The following is a 20,539-nucleotide window of genomic DNA, read 5'->3' on the forward strand; positions in this document are numbered from 1 at the left end:
TGTCTCTCGGGCATACGAAATACCTTCAATCTCCCACTTGCACGAGAAACATAAGAAATTAATGCAAGTGATGGATACAGCCTAACACACCGTCCATCACCCCTAATATGTTATGACTTTGTGCCATTCAATAACATCATCCCTTTCGAGTTCCCATCTCGAATATGATTAGGTGAATCTTTCATTATTTCCTTTCGTCCTAGATGTCATGTTAAATCCAAGAGATACAGAGTGATCACTCTCTTATAGATTTAACTTTTCATGCCTTAGACATCTGACTCTCAACGAATAAGAGGGACAAATTCCATCTTGACTACATACGTCCTAGATATACACTTTGTAATATACCTGAGTTCTTCCTTATGTACTACCATGTTTCAGAATAGCGAAGGAAAGAATCAAGGCACAGTACTAGGTGAATATCCGAACCCAATATGTATCTCAGGTCAGAGGATACAATGATATTCGCCTTTACTCAAGATTACATGTGATCAACCACAAAGGCTCTATACAGTAATTCTTGAGAGCGGGTCTTCCAATATTTGTGTCCCACAAATATCTATGAACCTTGGTTGCAATCTTGCCCCACATTCACCATTTGAATGTTAACCAATCCAAGTTCATAATAGTCTAGACCTCACACTTGTTCCCACAAATGTGATCAACTACGGAATTTAGAATAATAGTTTATTCATGGATAAAATATGCAAAATTGGAACATGACTCATAAATAAATTAATACCATAATTATATTAATGAGTTTGAACTAATTCGTTCCGTTACAATACATAAAATAGATCAATTCCAATCACTAGAATATCAAAGCCCTAATGCACAAACATGTCCCTCATGTTTTGGCCCATGTAAAAGCTTCGTGAGTGGATCCGCAACATTATGATCTGTATGAACTTTGCGAATACATATCTTTCCTTTTTCAACTTCATCCCTTATGTAGTTGAATCTCCGCTCAATGTGACGAGTCTTTTGATGGGCACGAGGTTCCTTGATTTGAGCAATCGCACCCTCGTTGTCACAAAAGATCTCAAGAGGGTCCTGAATGGAAGGGACCACTCCTAAGTCGTCGATGAATTTCTTCATCCATGCAGCTTCCTGAGCTGCCAGTGAGGCGGCAATGTACTCTGACTCTGTAGTGGATAACGCAACAACCTCCTGTTTCGAACTCTTCTAAGAGACCGCACCACCATTTAACATGAAGACATAACCGGATTGTGATCGAGAGTCATCTCGATCAGTTTGGAAACTCGCGTCCACGTAACCTTTTACAGCGAGTTCCTCCTCACCAGACCCATATATTAGAAACATATCCTTAGTCCTCCTAAGGTATTTTAATATGCTTTTAACAGCAATCCAATGACTATTTCCTGGGTTATTCTGGTATCTACTTGTCAAGCTTAGAGCGCATGACACATCCGGTCTAGTACATATCATTGCATACATGATAGACCCAATAGCAGACGCGTATGGGACTTTCTTCATTCTCTCTTGTTCATCTTTCGTGGCAGGACACTGAGATGAACTGAGAACGGTTCCTTTTTGAATAGGTACCAAACCTCTCTTAGAGTTTTCCATCTTGAACCTTTTCAATATTTTATCAATGTATGTACTTTGACTTAAACCTATCAATCTCTTGGATCTATTCCTATAGATCCCTATCCCCAATATGTATTGTGCATCTCCAAGATCCTTAATGGAGAAGCAACTCTTTAGCCAAGTTTTGACTCCTTGCATTGTGGTAATATCATTCCCAAATAATAATATATCATCCACATATAGTACAAGGAACATGATAGTGCTCCCACTAGCTTTCTTATATACACAAGCTTCATCACCATTTTTAATGAAGCCAAATTTCTCGGCTTCCTCATTAAAACGATGATTCCACATTCTAGATGCTTGTTTCAATCCGTAGATTGACTTCTTTAACTTGCATACACTTTTAGGATATTTTGGATCAACAAAACCTTCAGGCTGGACCATATAGACATCTTCCATAAGATATCCATTTAGGAAAGCGGTTTTGACATCCATTTGCCATATTTCATAGTAGTAGTGAGCAGCAATGGCAAATAATATCCTAATAGACTTTAGCATTGCCACAGGCGAGAAAGTTTCATCATAATCAACCCCTTGAGTTTGAGTGAAACCTTTTGCAACAAGTCTAGCTTTATATGTATCCAAGTTTCCATGTATGTCGGTTTTCTTCTTGAAAAGCCGTTTGCAATCAACTAGCTTGGAGCTAGGAGGTTGCACAACAAGTTCCCAAACTTGGTTTTCATACATGGATTGCATCTCGGCGTTCATGGCTTCCTGCCATTTATCTTTATCGATCCTTGATAAAGCATCTTCGTAGTTTGTCGGTTCATCCAAATCAACCGTATAGCAACCATCTATGAGAAACCCATATCTCTCAGGAGGATTGCTAATCCTACCAGATCTACGAATGCCTTTTGTATTTTGATCATTCATTTGATCACTATCAACATTTTCATGTTGAGTGCTAGTGTCAACCAATTGTGTATCATCTACTTGATCTTGAACCTCTTCAAGATCTATCTTCCTTTCACTATTTCCTTCCATTAGGAACTTAGTTTCAAGAAATTCCGCCTTTCGAGCAACAAATACATTCTGCTCGGATGGATCATAGAAATAGTATCCCATATCATCCTTGGGATATCCTATGAAGATACACTTCGTGGATCGAGCATTCAACTTATTAGGGACGTAACGCTTAGGATAAGCTTCACATCCCCATACCTTTAAGTATGATAGAGAAGGAGGTTTTCCAAACCACATCTCATGAGGAGTTCGTTCCACTTTCTTGGTTGGGGCCATATTTAAAATACGAGCCGCGGAGCTTAGACAATAACCCCAAAATGACAGAGGTAACGAGCTTCTTGCCATCATAGATCGAACCATATCCATTAGGGTTCGGTTTCTCCTTTCGGAAACTCCATTAAGTTGGGGTGTTCCGGGTGGAGTAAGTTGTGAGATAATCCCACAACTCCTAAGATGATCTTGGAAGGCATCGCTTAGGTATTCACCTCCTCTATCGGTACGAAGTACCTTAATTGTCCTATTGAGTTGATTTTGTACTTCGTTTTGATATTCTTTGAATGCTTCAAACGTTTCGTCCTTGTGTCTTAATAAGTAGACATATCCGAAACGACTAAAGTCATCAATGAAAGTAACAAAGTATCTTTCACCATTCCTAGTCATGGGTTTAAAGGGTCCACATACATCCGAATGTATTAATCCCAATAAATCTTTAGCCCTTTCATAGGTCCCTTTGAAAGGTGCTTTAGTCATCTTGCCTTGTAAACAAGATTCACATATATCAAACGAATCCATTTCATTTGATTTCAAAAGTCCATCCTTTTGAAGTGTGTGCATTCGGTTCTTGTTTATGTGACCAAGGCGATAATGCCATAAATAGGAATCACTCAAATCCCTTTTGAGTTTCTTGGTGCTTGTATGGTATATTGAGCTACTAGATAATGTGTCATCATGAACCAATTCATAAATTCCATTTGAAGGTGAAGCCTTGAAATAGAATACATTATCTAAATAAATGTGGATATCATCATTAACAAAATTAGGATTAAAACCACATTGTTTCAAACGGGAAACAGAAATAATGTTTCGACATAAGCCGGGTGCATACAAAACATCATTCAAAATAAGTTCCAAGCCACTTGGAAGTTTTAACACAAAGTCTCCTTGAGCTTTCACTTGCACTTTAGCTCTATTTCCCATGAAGAGACTTGATGTTCCCGTTTGCTTGTTACTTCTTTTGAACCCCTGCAAAGAATTGCAAATATGAGTTCCACATCCCGTGTCTAATATCCATGTATTAGAAGAAGTAATACTAAGCTCTATATATACCATATATATATTACCTGAGGTTTGCCCTGCATCCCTCTTGTCCTTCAACTCCTTAAGATAGATCGGACAGTTTCGTTTCCAATGACCCATTTCACCGCAACCGAAACATGGGTCTTCCTTGGGGTTTGCCTTCTCGGCTACCTTTTGCTTCTTAGCCTTGTTGATGGTTGGGGTAACCATCTTCCCTTTCCCTTTGCCTTGATAGGCGGGTCCTTTTCTCTTAGCCACCTTTGGCTTAGAGGTCTTACTTTTGGACCCACCTTGATCGATTGCTAACACTGGTAAAGCCCTTTTACCCATGCTAGTTTCCGCCGTTCTAAGCATACCGTGAAGCTCACCTATGCTCTTATCCATCCCATTCATATTGTAATTAATTACAAATTGATCAAACCTTTTTGATAGGGAGTTAAGGATAAGATCGGTGGCTAACTCATTGGATATGTTTAGGTTAAGTCGGTTAGCACGATCGATAAGGCTTTTCATCTTGAGTACATAAGATGAAACCGATTGGGTATCGTCCATACGACAAGCATGTAGCGCCCGAACCATTTCGAAGCGCTCGACACGCGCTTGTTGGAGGAACATCTCCTTCAATTGCGTTATCATGTCGTATGCACTATGGTGCTCGAAATCCTTTTGGAGTTCTGGTATCATAGTCCCAAGCATTAAGCATGAGACTTGAAGGGAGTCGTGGCAATACTTATCGTAAGAGGCCATTGCCTCCACATCATTCTCATCCGGTTGATCGGGAATGGGGTCCTCAAGCACATACATTTTATCCTCTTGTTTGAGGACAATCCGAAGATTGCGGAACCAATCCATAAAGTTTGTATGGTTGAGTTTGTCTTTCTCTAAGAGAGACCTTAATGATAGGTGGTTCAGGTTAAGTGGTGCGTTTGGAATGTTGTTGTTGTTATTGGCGGCCATCTACAAAATTAACAAAGTTCGTTTAAGTATCAATTTTAATTTAACATTCAATACCCTTTTAAATTTTAATTGACTTATTAAATATTAGAATCCAACGGTAAATCAAATTTCGGTTAGGTGACCTTTATCCCGTTATTTGATTTAGCTAGGTAGTCATTATATGACAATTGCAATCCTTTTGCAACTTCTAAGTTATGGGATCATGCAATCCTTTTGCATGGCATATTTATCCCATCAACGCCTATTTGTTCATCATGCTTCGGTGACCCTAAGTTCATGATTCCCAAATCAAGTCGTCCTACTTGTATAGACTTGTAAATTTAACATACATGTGGTTAGGTGACCTTTATCCCACAAGCATGCGAAATTTACCTTAATCATATTAGTTTGCTCATAATGGTTAGGTGACCTTTATCCCATCATGAGTTCCCTAATACTTTTAAGTGTCACACAATAGGATGGCGTTTAACTTGTTTACCTTGTTAGTGAAAGGGATTTTGAGTTTTCGTTAATTCTAGTTTGAGAAAACTTGTATACCATACACCAACATGCATTTAGTGCATGGTACTTATGAAAAACCATTTTCATGTCTTGTAATTAAACCAATTACATGATATAAACCATTTTATATACGTTATCCTTATCTTGTTCTTAATAACCATTTATTAAGGTTTTTGGTTGCCTTTTTAATTTAACCATTTAAATTGCCGTTTTGCATGTACTTAGTAGTCTAATTTAACCAATTAAATTGTCATTTTGTTTGTTGTTATCTTGTGATTAATTGTATCAACCAAACATACAAAACAATAATCATACAAACAACCACACATGCAAAATAAGTATGTTCACAATCTAGCCATTTTGGTGGATGTTTGTTTTGCCGAAAACAAACGTCACCGGTTAAGGGGTAATAATACAAAGTAGGAGATTTCAAATCTCCCACTTAATCTTGCATCCATATGTTCCTTGTGTTCTTCAAGTCTTCATCATCTTGTATCTTCATTTTTACAAAATATGTATCCTAATACATTTTATCTAGAAAATGAAATTACAACCTATTCTATTTTACATACCAAATATAAAATGAATTACATAACAAATGAATGAATTATTACAAACCAATTGAATAATTATTACATGCCATTTGAATGAATAAAATACATACCAAATGAATCATAAATCAACCAAACACACATGCATGCAACACAAGGTCAAGGCTAGGATTGTGAACATTACATTCAACCAAAATTAGACCAAATGGAAGAACCCAAAAACCCATTTTGGGTCTCCTTGAATTCGGCCTAAATACCAAACCCACCCAAAACTATTAATTTTTGCATTTTACTTTCATGCATGTACATAAAATGCAAAATATAGTGAGTTTAATAACCATCTCGAAGCATATTTCAACAACTTCGGCTCTAGATACCATTGTTGGGATTTAACAAGTTTCATAATACTTAAAACCTTTTAAGAATCATTCAAAGCGGAAGCATGTAAAATTACCAATTGAAACTTGTATATCTTTAACCATATAAAAGTTAAATCCCAAGAAAAGGATCAAGTTGAGAAATAAGCTTACAAACTACAAGCAAGAATAAGATGTTATACCTATTCCAAGCTAGTTGAAAGTGATGAAGATGATGATGTTGAATGGAGCTTCAAATGGATGAAACCTCAAGAGATTATACCCCAAACTTGTAACCAACACCTTGTACTTTGGTTAGGATTTGTTAACACTTGAATCTAGCTTCCAAAAACCAAATTATGAACCCTTTCTTGCCCCTAAACCCCACGGTTTTACAGCTGCTGTATGGGAGAGTTTTTTGCAGAATTTTGAAGTGTTAATTGCATGTGTTGGTTCCTACAAGAGTCAAGATGCTTACATATGGAATTGAGAAAGTATGGGTGAAAGATTCCAAGCCTAAAGCATGTGTATCTCATTCCCTATGCCACTTCTCTTTCAAGTATTATTAAATAAGTTTTATAAAAGTAATTAGATTTTATAAAACTCTCCATAATACTTCCATATGTATATATTTGTTATGTACATTTATTTTATAAAACCAAAACTTTATAAAATGTAACATAACAAAATAAATTATTTAACCTATAAATAATTTAAACTCTTGTTATATATAAATTAATCCATAATTTATATATATATATATATACACATCAAGTAATATTTCAGAAAACCATTTTTCTTGAAGTTCAAGTGTCGCGTATTTGATCAATGAACCAATCGTTAAAATCAAAGACGAATAAGGTGTCGGTAAGTTTGTTATTGGGTATGACCCGACTTGGATCATAATATATTAGCCACATTAATTAAATATGTCTCTCGGGCATACGAAATACCTTCAGAAGGATGGTGGGCCAGCACGTGGGAGAGCTTTCAACATGAACGCAAGAGATGCCCGCGAGAATCCTGACTTGGTTACAGGTACATTCACTATCAATAACCTATTAGCTTCTGTTCTGTTTGATACTTGTGCCGATAGGAGTTATGTATGTAGACACTTTTGCTCTAAGATAGATTGGTCATTAGTGCCTTTGGAGGAGAGTATGTTAGTTGAGGTAGCTAATGGAAAACATGAGAAGGTTGACCAAATTAGCCGAGGAGGTATTATCAACCTATCCGGAGTGGATTTTGAGATTGATCTAATACCCATCAAGTTGGGAAGTTTTGATGTGATTTTCGGTATGGACTGGTTGTCCAAGGTAAGAGCCGAAGTTATCTGTGGTGAGAAGATTCTTCGTATACCACCCGAAGATGGTGAGCCACTGATTGTTTACGGAGATAGATGTAGTCCGAAGTTGAACCTTATTAGTTGCTTGAAGGTACAAAAGGTTATGAAGAAGGGACGCTTTGCTATTCTGGTACATGTGAAGAAGCTAGAAGTTGAAGAGAAGAGCGTGGATGATGTGCGAATTGTGAACGAATTTCCCGACGTCTTTCCAGAAGAGTTTCCTGGATTACCGCCGCCGAGATCAGTAGAGTTTCAGATCCATCTAGTGCCAGGAGCTGCACCTGTAGCTCGCGAACCTTATCGACTTGCACCTTTCGAACTGCAAGAGTTGCAGAGTCAACTGCAGGAATTGCTAAATCGTGGATTTATCCAACCGAGTTCATCGCCTTGGGGCGCACCTATTTTGTTCATGAAGAAGAAGGACGGATCTTTCCGCATGTGTATCGATTATCGTAAACTGAACAAGTTGACGATCAAGAATCGGTATCCCCTTCTTAGAATTGACGATCTTTTCGATCAGCTGCAAGGATCCAGCATCTACTCCAAGATTGATTTACAATCAGGTTATCACCAGTTGAGAGAATTCATCTAAAGGCAAATGTCTCTCCAAGATTGATTGAAGACTGCATTCTGAACTCGTTATGGTCATTATGAGTTTCTTGTGATGCCATTCGGTTTAACCAATGCACTTACCGTGTTTATGGATCTCATGAATCGCGTATGCAAGCCGTACCTGGACAAGTTCGTTATCGTCTTCATAGATGATATCCTCATCTATTCCAAAAGCGAAGAAGAACATGAGCAACATCTTCGACTCATGCTAGAACTCTTGAGACAAGAGCAACTTTATGCCAAATTCTCTAAGTGCGAATTTTGGTTGAAGGCATTTCAGTTTATCGATCATATCGTGAGCAATCAAGGTATCAAAGTCAATCCCGCGAAGATCGAAGCTATCAGCAAGTGGGAAACCCCCACTACTCCGACTCATATCCGCCAATTCTTAGGCCTCGCCAGTTACTATCGTAGATTCATCGAAGGTTTCTCTTTGATTGCGCGTCCTTTGACCGCATTAACTCACAAAGGGAAGAAGTTCGTTTAGGAAACGAGCAAGAGTCAGCATTCCAAACCCTGAAGCAGAAGTTAACCACCACTCCTATTCTATCCCTTCCCGAAGGTAGTGATGACTTCGTTGTGTACTACGATGCCTCCCGACAAGGTTTTGGGTGTGTATCGATGCAACGAAAGAAGGTTATTGCTTACGCCTCCCGACAACTGAAGATTTACGAGCGAAACTATACTACTCACAATCTAGAGCTTGGAGCCGTTGTCTTTGCGCTCAAACTGTGGAGACACTATCTGTATGAAACCATTAGTACTCTCTTCATCGATCACAAAAGCCTCCAACACATCTTTGATCAGAAGCAACTGAACATGAGACAGCGTCGATGGATCGAGACATTGAACTACTATGATTGTGAACTTCATTACCACCCTGGCAAGGCAAATGTTGTAGCCGATGCCTTGAGTCGAAAGGAGAGAACGGTACCACTTCGTGTCCATTCCTTGAACATCACCATTCAGATGAATCTCAATAGCCAGATCCGCGTAGCTCAAGAAGAGGCTCTCAAGGAGGAGAATATTTCTCAAGAGCACTTGAACATTCTCGTTTCTCGATTTGAGGTCAATGAGACTGGACTCCGATACTTTGTTGGAAGAATCTGGGTACCTAGTTATGGAGATTTACGGAGCCTTATTCTAGATGAAGCTCATAAGTCAAGGTATTCGATTCATCTAGGAGCTGGTAAGATGTACCACGACCTCAAGGTTCAATATTGGTGGCCAAACCTCAAGAGGGATCTTGCGGCATATGTTGGAAAGCGTTTAACTTATTCTAAGATCAAAGCCGAACATCAGAAGCCGTCTGGGTTACTTCAACAACCCGAAATCCCATAATGGAAGTGGGAAGGAATAACGATGGACGTCCTCACGAAGCTACCGAAGACGGTAGGCGGTTATGATACCATCTAGGTTATCGTTGACCGTCTTACCAAATCTGCACACTTCATAGCCATGAAGGAAACTAATACGATGGAGATACTGGCGCAGCTATACATAAAGGAGATTGTATCTCGTCACGGTGTACCCTTATCGATTATCTCAGATCGTGATACCCGTTTTACTTCTAGATTTTGGCGTTTTTTACAAGAAGCCTTGGGAACACGTCTAGATATGAGTACAGCGTATCACCCGCAAACCGATGGACAGAGCGAGCGCACAATTCAAACCCTGGAGGACATGTTACGTGCTTGTGTTATTGATTTCGGGAAAGCTTGGGAGAGACATTTGCCTTTAGCCTAATTCTCGTACAACAACAGCTATCACGCAAGCATTAAGGCCGCACCTTTTGAAGCATTGTATGGCCGTAAATGTCGTTCTCCTATCTGTTGGGCCGAAGTAGGTGAAAAGAAACTCACCGGTCCCGAACTCGTCCATGAAACTACCGAGAAGATTTTCCAAATTCAAGCGAGGCTCAAGACGGCCCGTGATCGTCAAAAGAGCTATGCCGACCTTAAACGTGGAGATTGCGAATTTCAAATTGGCGACCGCGTTATGTTGAAAGTTGCACCTTGGAAAGGTGTAATCCGTTTTGGAAAGCGTGGGAAGTTGAATCTGCGATACATTGGTCCTTTTGAAGTCTTGGAGCATGTTGGACCCGTTGCTTACCGTTAGGACCTTCCGACTCAATTGAGCGTAGTTCACCCCACTTTTCACGTGTCGAATCTGAAGAAGTGTCTTGCCGAATCAGAACTCATCATACCACTCGAGGAGCTTACGATTGACGACAAACTCCATTTCGTGGAAGAACCTGTCGAAATTATGGACAGTGAGGTCAAGACCTTGAAATGCAACAAGATTCCGATCGTCCGAGTATGATGGAATGCAAAACGAGAACCTGAGTTTACTTGGGAGCGAGAGGATCAGATGAAACAGAAATATCCTCACCTCTTCACAACTCTACCATCTACCTCAGCTTAAAATTTTGGGACGAAATTTTCATTAACAGGTGGGTAATGTAACGACCCAACTTTTTCGACTTGCTTTTGTGCTTTGTGCTTTCACGAAACTGCGTATTTGTGCGTACTGAGCTATACTATACTCTGAGATCTTACTACATGAGGATTACTTTCGTTTATATGTTTAAATGTGCCTTTAAGTACGTAGGGTACTTAACTTGATCCCCGAAAGCCTTTATGACCGTTGGTGTTACCTGACGTTTAGAACGAACTGCGTACTGTGTACACGTTTAACTTTGGTCATAATCGGAATATTATGAGTACGAAATGCTAATTGTTATTTTATAATAACAATTACTTGGGTTTTTGAATGCTTAATTACGCTTAGTAATTTACTAGAGCACACTAGTTAGTCTTGTTGGACTTTCTACCTTGTTGGACTTTAGCCCACCCTACACTAGCTAGTGAACTATTTAATTAGCCCAATTATAATAAGTTAGTGACCCATAATAATGAAAGACAAATGCCCATTTATTAGAGGGAACATACTAGCATTTTTGTTAAGCATTATCCTTAATGTTGCATGGGATCCTAACATAAGCACATACTTTAGACAACTATTAACCAAAAAGCAAAAGTTTGTTCCCCTTGTCAGAAGTGACCCATCCTAATCCATATGGACGAATACAATAACATATGGTTACATCGCGAGGTATTTGACCTCTATATGATAAATTTTACAACATTGCATTCGTTTTAAAAGACAAACTTTCATTACATCGAAACTTGAAAGGCATGCATACCATTTCATAATACCCAATTATAAATTACCTAATCTATCGTTTACTTAATCACAATCTTTATTGAACTCAACTACTTGAATGCAATGTCTTTTGAAATATGCCATGAATGACTCCAAGTAGTGTCTTTAAAATGAGCAAATGCACAGCGGAAGATTTCTTTCAATCCTGAGAATAATCATGCTTTAAAGTGTCAACCAAAAGGTTGGTGAGTTCATTAGTTTATCATCAATATTCATTTCCATCATTTTTAATAGACCACAAGATTTTCATTTCCATTTCATTTCCATTTCTCATAAATATACATCCCACACATAGAGATAAAAATCATTCATATGGATTGAACACCTGGTAATCGACATTCACAAGATGCATATTGAATATCCCCATCATTCCGGAACATCCTTCGGACATGATAAATTTCGAAGTACTAAAACATCCGGTACTTTGGATGGGGCTTATTGGGCCCGATAGATCTATCTTTAGGATTCACGTCAATTAGGGTGTCTGTTCCCTAATTCTTAGATTGCTAGACTAAAAGGGGCATATTCGATTTCGATCATTCAACCATGTAATGTAGTTTTGATTACTTGTGTCTATTTCGTCAAAAATTTATAAAAGCGCATGTATTCTCAGTCCCAAAAATATATATTGCAAAAGCATTTAAAAAGGGAGTAATGAAACTCACAATACTGTATTTCATAGTAAGTATGCATATGATGGCATTGAACAAGTGCAAGATTGGCCTCGGATTCACGAACCTATATTAAGTGTATATATATATATATATATATATATATATATATATATATATATATATATATATATATATATATATATATATATATATATATATATATATATATATATATATATATATATATATATATATATATATGTTGGTCAATATCTGTCTAACAATTTAGGTCAAGTCGTAGTGTATCACAATCCTAATGCTCGAGACTAATATGCAAAAGTCAACAAAAGTCATCTTGACCAAAATGACTTCTAAAAAATTGTATAACATAAATATAGTCATTTTATATATTTAAATATATCTATCAGATTTTATTATAGTAAATAATACAAACCATTTATTAATAAATAAAAAGTTATATTAAAGTTTATTTATGATAAAAATATACTTTTATATATCCCAAATAATAAGATTTATACAGTTTGCTCAAAATCATAAATATATAGTAGTATGTACTATTAATGTAATTATATTACGTATGGTGAAAATATCTTTGTATCATATATTTGATAAAATAATATTGATAATAATAATAATAATAAGTAAAGTTGCACTATTTTATAATAATAATATTAATTATTTTTATTAATAATAAAATAAGAATAATAATAATAATAATAATAATAATAATAATAATAATAATAATAATAATAATAATAATAACAATAACAATATTTATATTTACTAATGATGATATTAATTATGATAAAATGGTAATTCTAATCATGATAATCTTAATAATAACGATACTTTTTAATAGTAACTGTAATAATAATAATATTTTATAAAAGTAATAATTCTATTCAAAATGATAAATTTTTAATAATGATAATACTAAAATGATAATAATAATAATAATGATATTTATAATAACAATGATATTTCTATTAAAAATGATAATTTTAATAAAAATGATAGTTTTAATATTAATGATACTTTTAATAATAATAATGATGACAAAAATAATAAAATGATAGTTTTGATAAAAATATTAATTATTTTAAAAATATTGATAATAATAATAATAATAATAATAATAATAATAATAATAATAATAATAATAATAATAATAATAATATTGATTATTAGATACTAATAATAATAACAATAATAACGATGATAACGATAACGATAACGATAACGTTAACGGTAACGATAATAATAATCATTTTAACAATAATACTTTAAAATTATAGATAATTCAATTGACGATATCTTTTAATCCGTTCATTGAAATCATACACTTTCTAAATGAAAATTTATTAATTTTCGCCAGCTTTCCAATGACATGCATATCATATACCTTATCTCAATCGCATATGTATCAAATTCATAATATATCATAAGCTATTTAATGACAAAATTAAACATACAAGCATGCACAATTATATATACTCGAGCACTAGTCAGGGATACACTATTAATATATAAAAGTTAAGTTATGAGTGCTCACGTATCAATATTGAGATTCAATATTGCAGGAAAGTACGTAGACGCAACGGAGACGATAAACACTAGGTTGACCTCACGAGTTATACTCCTGATCCATACCCATAAACTAAATAGCTATAACCTATAGTTTCCTTATCTCTATCCCACTTGAAAGACTCGTTTTGAAAACATGCGAGCAGAACCTCGTCGTAATATTTTATGTATAATAATAATAATAATACTTAATACTTCTAATAATAATAATAATAATAATAATAATAATAATAATAATAATAATAAAAATAATAATATTAATAATATTAATATTAATATTAATAATAATAATATAAATATAAATATACGAAGTAATATGGATGATATGTGAGATGTGTGTGCATAAGTGAATGAAAGAATGAATTTATAGAATGTTTTCAGATTTCTGACTCCATGCGATCGCATGGAGTCCTCTTGTTTAATTCATGCGATCGCATAACGAAGGATTTAAGCTCACATCCCACTGATCAAGGCTGCCGACACTTATATTAATATTTAATATATATATATATATATGTATATATAATTTATATAATTATATATATTATATTATATTCATGTGCATAGTTAATTTGCAAATTTAGTTCCAATATCTCCTACGTTGTCATTTGACTTATTGTGATAACTCGAAAATTTCCGACCAAATTTAAACTTTAATCTTTATATATTCCCGACATGATAAGCAAAGTTTGTAAGTTGAATCTCAAGAATTTTAAACTGTGTTCATACACTCATTTAACCTCGACCAAATTCCAATGATTCACAAACCATTAAATGAACGTATTTGTTCCAATATGATTGTCAATGGAATTAAAAGATAATATCAAATGATTGAATTATCAGATGCATTGAATTATGATTACGAGTCTTTGTTGAGAGGTTCACATTGATTTGAGAAATCTTTCCATTTTAACAATATTCGGAAAAATGGTAAAGTGATTTACAAAAGTTTCATTTAACGAGAATTAGTCAAAGGTTAGTAATCATTTCCGTTTAAATTTCAAAAATGTACTTTAGTTGATTGAATCGTGTCCCTTGATAAATCAATTCTTTAGTTTTCATATTAAAAACTTTATTTGGTAAAATAACTACTACTATTTAAAACAAGTAAATTATATAAAATGAACTTTGAAATGTAATTGGTTTTGAAGGACTAAATATTATATCATTAGATAAATATTTCAAACATATATATATATATATTGTACAAATTTACAATTTTTAAATAAAAATATATATATATATATTTTAACTTAGTCATAAAACGTCCTGATTTAAACTAATACTTTTTGACAAACAACGAGCCCCTGATTTATAGAAGCAAATGACCACAACGCTCAATTATATAAGTTACATTTTCCATAAAATAATTTATCAATGACTAAAACTAAATTTTGATAATGGTACGAGTCACTAAACGTAAAAGGCTAGTTTTCTTAGACTACGAAAGTGCGTTCGAAAAACCGAAAGTGGTACACGAGTCGAGTGACAACGTACGAGTCATTTGAACAAAAATTACATTTTTACCATGCACGTGAATATAATATAAGATTTAATTAATTCTAAAGATTAAATATATTATATATAAATTAATATTAAAAGAGTGTCGGTGATGCTTATTGGTTGAGTATAAGTTGCATCATTAAGCCATGCTTTAAAACGAACGATTTGTGTTGTGAGATTCATTTCATCATTCACTCTAAATTTATTCTATCTATTTTCCTCTTTATATTACTCCGTATATGTTTATTTATTTTATAATTAAAGATTATTAATATTTTTATTATTATTAATATTAGTAGTATTGATATTATTATTATACATAAAATACTACGACAAGGGTACGCGCGAGTTATTTCAAATCACGTTTTGGGAGCGGGATAGGGCTAAGAAAATTATGGGTTATAGCTATGGAGAAGATGGGTATGGTTCATGGGTATGCTCGTGAGGTCAATCTAGTATTTATCGTCTCTGTTGTGTTTACCTACCTTTCCTGCAATATTGAATCTCAATATTGATATGTGAGTACTTATAATTTAATTTTTACATATTAATAGTGTATCCCTGACTAGTGCTCGAGTATATAGGATTATGCATGCTTGTACTTTTGATATTGCCATTAGATAGGTTATGTTGAATCCTGAATTAGCTATACATGCGGTTGAAATAAGGTATAAGATATGCATGTCATTGGAAAGCTAGCGAAAAATTAAGAACTTTTCAATTAGATATCGAATGGTTTCGATGAACGGATTAGAAGTTATAGTCAATTGAATTTTTGTATTATTACTAAAAATGATTATTATTATTATCGTCATTATTATCGTCGTTCTAGTTTTATCTTATTGTTATTATTATTATTATCTTTATCAATAAAAGGAATTATCATTAAAAATTGTTATTACTATCGTTATTATCGTTAAAGTTATAATTAGTATTATTATTATTATCTAATTATTATGATTATGATTATTATTATTATTATTATTATTATTATTATTATTATTATTATTATTATTATTATTATTATCATTATTATTATTATTATTATTATTATTAATATATATATCATTATTTAAAAGTGGTTATTGTTATTATTACTATTATTAAATTATCATTAAAATAATTATTAGTATTATCGTTAATAATGTCATAGTAATTATCATTATTAGTATTATTGTAATTAAAACTAATATTAGTAACACCTATTTATTTTGATTACTATTATTATCATTATTATGAATGCGATATAAAAGACGACTAAAAGATATTTTACAAATTGATTAGGAAATAATGATTATGAGTATCATGATGAAATTAATATATTATCAGATATTGAATTAGACAAAATTATCGTTCTTATTATTTTTATCAATTTATTAAAAGAATTATTAATATTAAAACTATCATTTTTACTAAAATTATTTTTTTAATAGAAATGTCATTGTTATTATAAAATATCACTATTATTATCATTTTAAATAGAATTATTATTTTATAGATAATATTAAAAAGTGTCGTAAATATTATAGTTTTCCTAATTAGAATTATCATTTTATCATAATGTCATCTTAGTAATTATAAATATTGATATTTTTATTAATAAAATAATAATAATTATTATTACAAAATAATACAACTTTTACTTACTATTATCATAAATATTATTTTATCAAATAAATATGGGATACAAACATAGTTTACTACGGGTAATAAAATTACTTTAATAATACCTATCATATTATCTTTATAATATTAAAGGAACTCTATAAATGTTATTACTTAATATATAAAAGTATATTTTATTATATAAATTTTAATATAAAATTTTATTTATTAATAAATGAATTATATTATTTACTCAAATAAATCTTTTAAAAATATTTAAAAAATATAAAACGACGATATTTAAACTATATATTAATCATGTATAGATTTTTGAAAATTATTTTGAGTCAAATTGAATTTTGTTGACTTTGCATATTAGTCTCGAGCATTAGGATTGTGGTACACTATGACATGACCTAATTGTTAGACAAATATTGACCAACATATAAATATATATAATTAATTTAGATTCGTGAATCCAAGGCCAACCTTGCACTTGTTCAATGACGTTATATGTATTTTTACTACGAAATACAGTATGGTGAGTTTCATTTGCCTTTTTACCCTTTATATTTTTGGGCTGAGAATACATGCGAAATTTTTTTATAAATGTTTTTACTAAATAGACACAAGTAATCGAAACTACATTATATGGTTGAATGATCGAAGCCGAATATGCCCCTTTTGCTTGGTACCCTAAGAATTAGTAAACCGATCTACTAATTGACACGAATCCTAAAGATAGATCTATTGGGCCTAACGAACCCCATCCATGGTTGCGGATGCTTTAGTACTTCGATGTTGTTTTATCATGTCCGAAGGATTTCTCGGAATGATAGGGGATATTCTTATATGCATCTTGTTAATGTCAGTTACCAGGTGTTCACCATATGAATGATTTTTGTCTCTATGCATGGGACGTATATTTATGAGAACTAGAAATGAAATTCTTGTGGTCTATTAAAATGATAAAAATGAATGATTATGATAAATTAATGAACTCACCAACCTTTTGGTTGACACTTTAAAGCATGTTTATTCTCAGGTATTAAAGAAATCTTCCGCTGTGCATTTACTCATTTTAAAGATATGACTTGGAGTCTTTCATGGCATATTTCGAAGAACGTTGCATTCAAGTCATTGAGTTCATTAAAAATTATTATTAAGTCAATTTATAGTTGGATAGTGGATATTATGAAATGGTATGCATCCTGCCAATTTTCGATGTAAAGAAAGTTTGTCTTTTAAAAACGAATGCAATGTTTGTAAAATTTATCATATAGAGGTCAAATACCTCACGATGTAATCAACTATTGTGAATCATTTATAATGTATATGAATGGGTCCTTTCAGTTGGTATCAGAGCGGTGGTCTTAGCGAACCAGGTCTGCATTAGTGTGTCTAACTGATAAGTCGTTAGGATGCATTAGTGAGTCTGGACTTCGACCGTGTCTGTATGTCAAAAGTTTTGCTTATCATTTCTAGTCGGAAATCATCTGCTTATCATCCTTAGGAAATTACCTGCTTATCATTATTAGTCTAGACACATCTTGCTACATTAATTGTATGAGTAGTGTATAGACAAAATTCATATCTTAGCGTATCTGCTAAATCATATATTATCGTATCTGTTACTTTAAACGTTGCCTGAAAGATTCCGTAGATTCCTCCGTAATTTATGAAATCTTTTGCTCTATATGTATAAATATTCTATGTAATTAGAATACCATCCGATAGCCGGAAGATCATTTCATATCGAAAAATTCTTTAATCAATCGTATGAAATGGAATTCGCCATTAGTTCAAGTTCTTCGAATTCTGAAATGGAATCCCACTCAAGCTCTTAAAGCAGTGTGACTGGAATGGATCAACCAATCAGTCATCACCTATTCTGGATGAATTGGGGATGGGTTCGTAGCCTCCTCAATCATTGGAGACAAGAAGAAGACGATACTTTCCATCCACCACATTGCCCTATGAAACACCATTTTCTCTTTCATTTCCAGAGTATCTAGTCACGATTATATATTACATCAAATTTTAGATTTTATTTATCCGTTCATCCGAACCGACAATCACCCCGGTGTAATAGAAGAAGTCAACGAGCTTCGAGCTCGGGTAGTGGCTTTGGAGAATATGGTGCAGAGATTACAAACACCAGCAGCAGCACCAGCAGCATAACCAGTACCACCATCATCAATGCCAACAGTACCATTACCACCTCCAACCACAACCGCGTCGTAAACCTCAACTTCACAATCTGTACCTCAAGCATCAATGTCATACGCACCATAGATACCAAGGAGTACCAACAACAATAACTAACGAAATATTAATTCATAACTTCATTGGAGAAACATTCCGCGATGATTATGTAATCTCGAAAGTCTTAGAGATTATCTAATCTAGCCCTAACCATAAATCAGTTAAGCGAACCAAAATGATAGAAGGAAGAGTAGAAACCCTGACAAAAATGGTGTGTGATTAACCAGCTAAACTTGTTTTACCAACAGCATCATCAATACCGTTAGCGTCACCAGCATCGTCAGTGCAGTCAGCATAAGAATTAACAACATCTATAACAACACAAACTCCGTCAGTTCAAGAATCACTGTGGACATCATTACGGATCAATAATGCGTATATTTTATCAACGAGTTATGAAGAATTAACTCATTCCCTCTGAAGAAATTATATGTATATTATATATATATATATATATATATATATATATATATATATATATATATATATATATATATATATATATATATATATATATATATTCGAAACAAAAATAAATCTTTCCGTGCTGAGCTATTGTGTGTGAATCTTAACTACTCGGTTAATTCATATTACAAATATGCAATAATGTACTTCCTTCGGCCGCAACTTAACCAGCGTTAACTACAATCTCTATCTCAATTCAACAAATTCCAATTCATAAAAAATAAGTATATATTTGATTTTACACTTTCATCATCGATGTACCCGAAACTTTTTAGATAACATCATTCGTACTTTGCGAAGTTCACAAGAATTTAACGAAAACCAACATCACGCCTCAACAAATAACGAAGTATTGATTCATAATTTCAATATTATTGAAGAAATACTTATGTAATCTCTAAAGCCTTCAAGGGATTGATCAATTCTAGTTCCAACCGTAAATCGAATGAGTTTAATTTAGTATTAACTCATTAAAATCTATGTTACATCTGAAGAGAATATTTACATATTTTCATAAAGACTGTAATAAAATTCTTTTGTACAAAATACTAATTGTGAAATTTTTTTTAACGGGTAGGTAATACCCAAGATATATATATATATATATATATATATATATATATATATATATATATATATTCACAATTAATATGTTACATTCTTCGAATCTGATTAAGCAAATTATCAACTATACTTCCTACTTTCACAATAATATACATTCTTTCATAGAAATCAAAACAACCATACTTATTCAAACTCAATTACATATTCTGATTTTGAAACTTCAGAATTCAATTCGAGATATAACTGGTACCATCACTTTTAGATTCCTACGTCTTTCAAAGCTATATTTTGACTTCAAAACTGTGTTAGAACATCAAATGTATATTAACGATTTCAATCAGTGTTCAAACCCTTCAAAAATTTCTGAAGACACTTCAAATGATGAACAATCGGGATGATGATCCAACCACATCTTACCCACAGTTATGTACCCAAAAAACTCTTGAGACCAAAGTAAAAGTTTAATCAACGTATTGGCGTCAGATTCTTTAGCATTTA

This window comes from Rutidosis leptorrhynchoides, chromosome 8 (assembly GCF_046630445.1).
Source record: "Rutidosis leptorrhynchoides isolate AG116_Rl617_1_P2 chromosome 8, CSIRO_AGI_Rlap_v1, whole genome shotgun sequence".
Taxonomy (NCBI): Eukaryota; Viridiplantae; Streptophyta; class Magnoliopsida; order Asterales; family Asteraceae; genus Rutidosis; species Rutidosis leptorrhynchoides.